We start from the raw sequence: 6,551 nt of genomic DNA on the forward strand, positions 1-6,551 counted from the left end.
ACAGAAATCACATGGGGCTTGCTTAGGGACAAATCCCCAATGGGGATAAATGCAAGTCAGGAACAAAATGAGAATCAAAGGGGTCCTGCCATGCAACTCAATGCAAGCTCCTTCCTCACCCTACTTTCTGGCTACCTCAGGCGGTTCTCTAACTGACTTTTGATTTGCTGTATTCCGAGCCACAGGCTGGAAAGCCACGGGAATCCTAAAATATTGGGTAAACCCTTCCCACAAGTACAAAACAGCTGACCAATCAGCATAACCTTCCAGCCAGGTTTCAATGGAGATAATCTTATGGGAGTATGGGTGAGAGGTATAGAATTATTGCTGGTCAGCCCCAACCCTGCTTGGACAGGGGGCGTTTTGGGTTGCTGCTGTGGCCCCCCTTCTTTTTCAAAAAAAAAAAGGGAGGGTGCCTGCCTAAGCAGCAAGCAGCGAAAAATTTGTGCACCTATTTACAAGGTGTCATGGAATCAAACAATTGACACTCTGAGGGTCAGTTTGACCAACTTCCACGCATCGCAACAGGTGGTTCCCATCCAATTTGAACCACACCAGAGCCTGCTTAGCCTTGGCAAGCATGCCAGCAATTTTTGCTGTACCACCAAGAGGTGCTCCCGTCATGGCAATCGCCCCTTGGACCAAGGTACCTGGGAAAGGCCATTGCAGAAGAAGTGTCTCCCCGGCTCCTTTCGGCCAGCTTTCTGGAACGTCTCTTGTGGTGACGCTTTCCGCCTGAAGACGTGCGTACTGGCACTGGCAGGCTGACCTCCGCAGAGGACTCAGGCGCAGGATCCTGCAGCAAAGTACCTGGGAGAGGCTGAGGAAAGGAAACAGGTGAGATACCAACCCAAGAAGAAGGTCCGGGCAAGGACTGAGAAGACCTTCTGGACTGGGAGGGGGCCTTTTGCTGCCCCCCCCTCCTAGCTGCCCGCCGAGCTGATGCTCCCACCAACTGCACCAGGGCCTGCGGAGAGGAAGGAACTGGATTACGTGAAAATTGGGAATCAGAAATTAAAAACCCCCGATGCTGGGAGCTCCTCTCCCTCCTCGCACTGGTTTGACGGGCAGAGCGTTGAAGGAGACCATCCATTCCGGATGCAAAGCGGGCCAACAATTCTGGATCACCAGCCAAACTTGCTAAGAAGGATTTAATACGGCCCACAGCACAACTAGAATTGGGTGAACGAAGTGACTGGGATGGCCCCTTAATAGCCTTCATTGTTGGGATAGAGGAAGCAGGCTGCGCAGAAGCCATCTTTGGAGCCATTCTAGCTGTGTACAGATAAAAGGAATCAAGAAAACAATCCCAGACCAAGTGGATGAACTATTAAACCCTTGGAATATCAGATCCTGTCTGAATAGCCTTGTTTATTCAAATTTAATTATGGAACAATAAGCCCCCCAACCACTAAGGCTGTAATGGTGAAACAGCCCAGCCGTTTGCAGTATTCCATGGACCACTAGGCCTATTAAGGCAAAGCCCTATTCCAGTGAAATAACACACTCGAGGTGGCCTGTTGCCTGTCCAGGTACCTCTACTTGCCCTTTTTGAGGGAAGCACCCCCTCAGGAAACCCAAAGTTCTTTTTTGGGGGGGGGGGGGTCAATAATAACGCAAATGGGCTGCCCTCAAGCAGGAGATATAGAAACATGATAAGCCGCACCAACAGGTTAAAGAACAGTTTATACCCATGGGCCATGAGGGATAGGGGAAAGTGGGGCTCGTTTAATCTCACTGTAAACGTGTGGTACAGTGACAAAAAAGTATTTCTATTTCTATTCCTATTCTACTTACCCAGCAATAGAATAGCCCCAGTAAGGAATACTAAGTAAAATAGACATCCAAAATGGTGACCGTCACTATCAGGGCAAAACATACTTGAAGAAAATAGACTTGTTCAGAAAACAGCATAGCTAAAGAGCATACGCAGAGTGCTCGGTCATAGGAGCACAGAGAATCAATGACTCCACTCTGTCTGCCTCAGAGATGCATTAGCAACAGCAGCACAGACATTCAGGCAGTCACACCCACACTGAGCTTGCAAACAAACTGATACATTTTTATAGAGAGAATGAGTCACATGTCCCAGAGACTCAGCCATTTTCTGCTAACAGTAGCAGGCTTAGGCTTGATGCAGGCCGTGTAGGCCTCAATTATTCTGCTCTTAAGGATCTTTGTCATGATGAGGCCCACACAAAATGAAAAAGAAGCAGCCCAAAACAGTGCTCGCAGCAACGCTAGGAAAGCATGCTTGCAATAGCAACAGCTGCAATATAAAACGAATCTCCCAATAGCTCTGCCACCCAAGGCTAGATTAGAATTCGGCCAACAGCGGTGCACACCCCCAAAATAAAGCCAGCCTTCAGGAATGCTAATGAAAGTGATTCCAGCCAAATAGGAATAGCCCTGACTAACCCGACAATTATAAAATGGGAGAAATGGGGGGGAACCTTTTGTGCAAAGGAAAGCCCCCAGTGGGGGCCCTCACTATTGGGAAAGGCAAACCAGGAGGATTATGCACAGGCAGAGCTCATGGGCACAGGGAGAATCTTCCCAAAGAGCAGGGGGAAGAGCCCAAACAGGCAAGCCCTTGCCAGGGGTGGGATGGGAAATCAAACAGGAAAAGGGGGAATTAAAGCAATTAAGGGATTGGAAAGGATTGGAAAGAAGGGGGGAAACAAAGAAATTTAACCAGACAATGAGAAGATCACTCCACTGATCCGTTGCAAGCAGCAAAGAGAAATAATACAGGGCGTGCCAAGGATTTTAATCCAGTAACTGTCCATCAACCAAAATTGCAACGTTAATTTCTCCCCAACAACAAGTAATGCCCCAATCAAAACAGCGACTAACTCAGAACCAACCCACACTGGAAGGGTGGATTTTCTGGCCCCCACCGCAACCCGTGCTCTCTAGGATGGAGAACACGCATTGTTGACTCCTGAGAAGGTGAAAGTAGAACAATCAACTTTTATAAGCGTCAATGGCATTTTGAAATTTGTGGATAGAATTGCTAACCTGTAGGTTATTGGCGTTCTGTAACAAGGAATGCAAAAGAGTTTCCAGGAAGCAGCAAGTATTTATCACTACCAAAGACGTATTATTGGTTTGGTGGCAGCAGTTAGAAACCTTTTGCTATCGATTTGGTTTGGGAGATGGAAAAATGAGGTGTCAGTCGACAGAAACTGAGCCTTGATGCCAAACATCATTTAAAAACGTTGTTTACTGTTTGGGTAGAGCCAGAGTTCAGCATTCTCTTCAGCTGCCAATTTTACAAAATGGCCACTGCCCCCTTGAGAATACCAGTCTATTTCAGAATAAAACAACAACAGCAACTGATGTTCTGGCTGCTTTTTTCTCCCCCTTCAGCCTGTGTAGGCAGGTAAAATTGACAACTTGTGCTCTTGGCCGGTGAGTCAGACATTAGCAGGGAGTTGCCATGGCCTCAAGAAACAAGGTGACCATAAAACATATTGTTGTGGTGTCAATCAATTCTCATTCTAAGTGACAGAATCCAGATGGGAACATTTGTAGTGGGCAGCAACTGGTTCTTTGAAAATCATGTGTACCTGAGAATATTATAAGGGCTGCCATCCTGCAGGGGTAGCCTGATTTCATTTCATTGGTATGGTTCTTACTTCTACTCTGGCAAGGCATGCAGTGAAAAAATTGTTTCAAATTAGATTGTTTTAAAAGGAGATTTGACGAATTCACAATATTACTTCTTGGTTCAGAGGCTGTATGGCTCCGAACATCAGTTGCTGGGGAACAACAATACGGAGAGGACTATTGGCCTTAGGTCCCGATTGCGAGTTTCTAGCGATATCTGATTGGCCAATGTGTAACAAGATGTGGCACTATAAACCTGTGGTCTGATCCATTATGGCTATTTTATGTTCTTACGTTCATGTTGCTTTCCTGTTTTTGTTTTGCTTTTAAATGTTGGTGATGGTTCTGTGAGCTAACAACAGGCTTTAAAGAGAAGCGCCAGAACTGCATTTCTAAATGCAGCATCTGCTTTTACCAGAAAGCCTGGCGGGGAACAGGCTGAAGTATCAGGAGCAGTTGCTAGCTAGTATTGACTGTGGCCAACCGAGAAATCTGCCCTGAATAATTAACAGGCTCGGTGACGTAAATGGAAGCTGAGTCAATTAGGGCTGGGCAAGCAGGCGACACCTTTGAAATTCATTATCTGGGCCTCTGGGAAGCAATACAGGTTACATGATAAGGCAGGGAAATGATGGACCGCAGAGAGCAGCCAGCATGCTCAAACCTACCAGCATCCAGTTTCATGAGGAAGGTAGCATAGATCAGCTCAAGCTGTAGTAGTCCATTTTATAGAAAATAAATATATATATAATATTGTAACTCTGTAGCAGACCAAAGGCATTCACATTCACAGCCAAGTGTGTCCTTGTTCCCTTTCTCAAGGGGGAGTTACTTGGGATGTGCCCTAACAGGAGTTTCTTCCAAGGGAAACTCTGGCCTGGGTTTGCCTCAATCACTGAGGAGCAATCTTCAGCCTGTATCCTGAGTTATGTCTTTGCTGTCAAATGGCTTCTCTCTCATGTCAAAAATCTTGTGCTGAAATGGGATTCCTAAGTTTTGGTTCCACAGCCAACTTGTCTTCCTCTTGGGCTAGGTCTCCTCTCTTTTCCCAGAGCAGGAGGAGGAGGAGGAGGAGGAGGATCCCAGTGAGGGGTGTAGCTGGGACTGGGGCACACCAGGGCAAGCAGGGGATGGGGAAAGAGAGGTTGGTGTAGGAAGTACTCACAGGGTGATGGAGGATGATGAGGGGATGGGGGTCAGAACACAGGAACCAGGGCAGCAGAATTCATCACCAGAGCCAGAGGGGCCCTTGTCACCACAAACACAGCAGGGTCTGAGGCATAGGGAGCAGTGAGAAGGGTGCTCTTGGAGGCTGAGGCAGGCAAAAACCCACAGCCCAGCTCCCTGACTGGCCAGGTGGGGCTCACTAGCTCTGGGAGGAGGGCTGTGATTTCTCAGCTGGAGGAGGCTTGGAACAGGTGAGGGTCACCTGCCTCGTCAAGCCCAGATGCTGCAATCAGAAATGCAAAGTACACAAGGGAAGCAGAGCTGAGGTGCTGCGTCTGCTGAACTGTCCATGTTGATGGACCTCGGCATGGTTGCTCCTGGACCTCTCTGGGGTTGATTCTGGACTGAATCCTGACTGCTGTACTTCAGACTTGGTTATGTCAATTGACTGCGTTTCCTGACCTTTGGACTTGGCACACTGACTTGCTGCCAGGTAGGCCAGGGGCTCAGGACAGGTGCCCCTTCTGCTGATAGCTTTCCTTTTCCTGGGAAACCCAGCTAGATGGGCGGGGTACAAATAAAATATTATTATTATTATTATTATTATTATTATTATTTATTTATTTATTTATTTATTTATTTATTTATTTATTTATTTATTTTATGATGGATCTAGGCTGCTTTACTAGTTTTGGCATGCATGTTTGCTTTCGGGAACCCATTGCAGTTCCAGGCTTCTCTCTCTCTCTCTCTCTCTCTCTTAAAGAAAACCAGCCTCTGGATGGCTATAGCTGGGTTTTGCTATAGCTGGGACTTGTATTTATACCAGAAGATATCAGCCCCAGATTCTGCTTTCTATAGATGTTAAACTGAGGCTTATGGAGTGTTTAGGTTTTGGTAAAGGCCATCTTGTGAGTTCAAAACTGAGGTATAATTTGTACGAGGAAGCTAGTGTTTTTATCCACTAAGATGTGCTTGTTCCCATTAATTCTTTGTTACTTGAGCGTGAAATGTCCTGTCAGATTAATTTTTTGCCTAGATCTAGCAATGTTTACTAGATTTAGCCCACCATGGTAGAAGGGATTACATTGGAGCTGTGTATAAGCCAAAGCACTGGCACCGTCTTCGGATTGTGCTGTTCGATGGGAGTCTGGTCACAGCTAAACTCAGCCATCTGCATATTGCTTATCTGACAAGAACTCTGGCAGCAAATGAGCGGCAATCATGATTGTATCTGTGGGAAGCATGGCAAAGAGGAAATTGGATTTGGCAAGACCAAGCGAGAGACTGAATGCTTTGCCTTAAAGCCTAACGGCAACAATGTACAAAACAATGTTCTAAGGGGTGGCAGCGAAAGAAGAGGGGAGGATCTTTGCTTCCATTTTGAAGTATGGCTGGAGATCAGGACTGTGTGAGAAATAATTGGGTTTGGACTTGCTTCACCACCACAAATGTGAAGCAGTTGTTGCGTTCGCAGGAGTTTTGTGGGAATGAAGTGACACTATAGCAACAGAGGTTGTTTGTAACTTTCCCTCCCACGCAGAGATATAACTGTCACCCTCCTCCTCCAGCTCCCTTAAAGCTTTTTCGCTTCTCAGCATCTTCCTCCAGCTACTTGGTTTGGCAAGCATCCCTAAAGGACTTGCTCATTCACAGATGCCTGTCAGCAGCTGCTTAGTGGTGCCATGCGGGGTGCCATATTATATCTCTCAAAGATATGTGTATCTCTCAAATTCTGCTGCAGGAGGGACTCTGTTTTAGTACCACTAAAG

Source organism: Lacerta agilis, chromosome 5, assembly GCF_009819535.1.
Source record: "Lacerta agilis isolate rLacAgi1 chromosome 5, rLacAgi1.pri, whole genome shotgun sequence".
In the NCBI taxonomy this organism is placed as follows: domain Eukaryota; kingdom Metazoa; phylum Chordata; class Lepidosauria; order Squamata; family Lacertidae; genus Lacerta; species Lacerta agilis.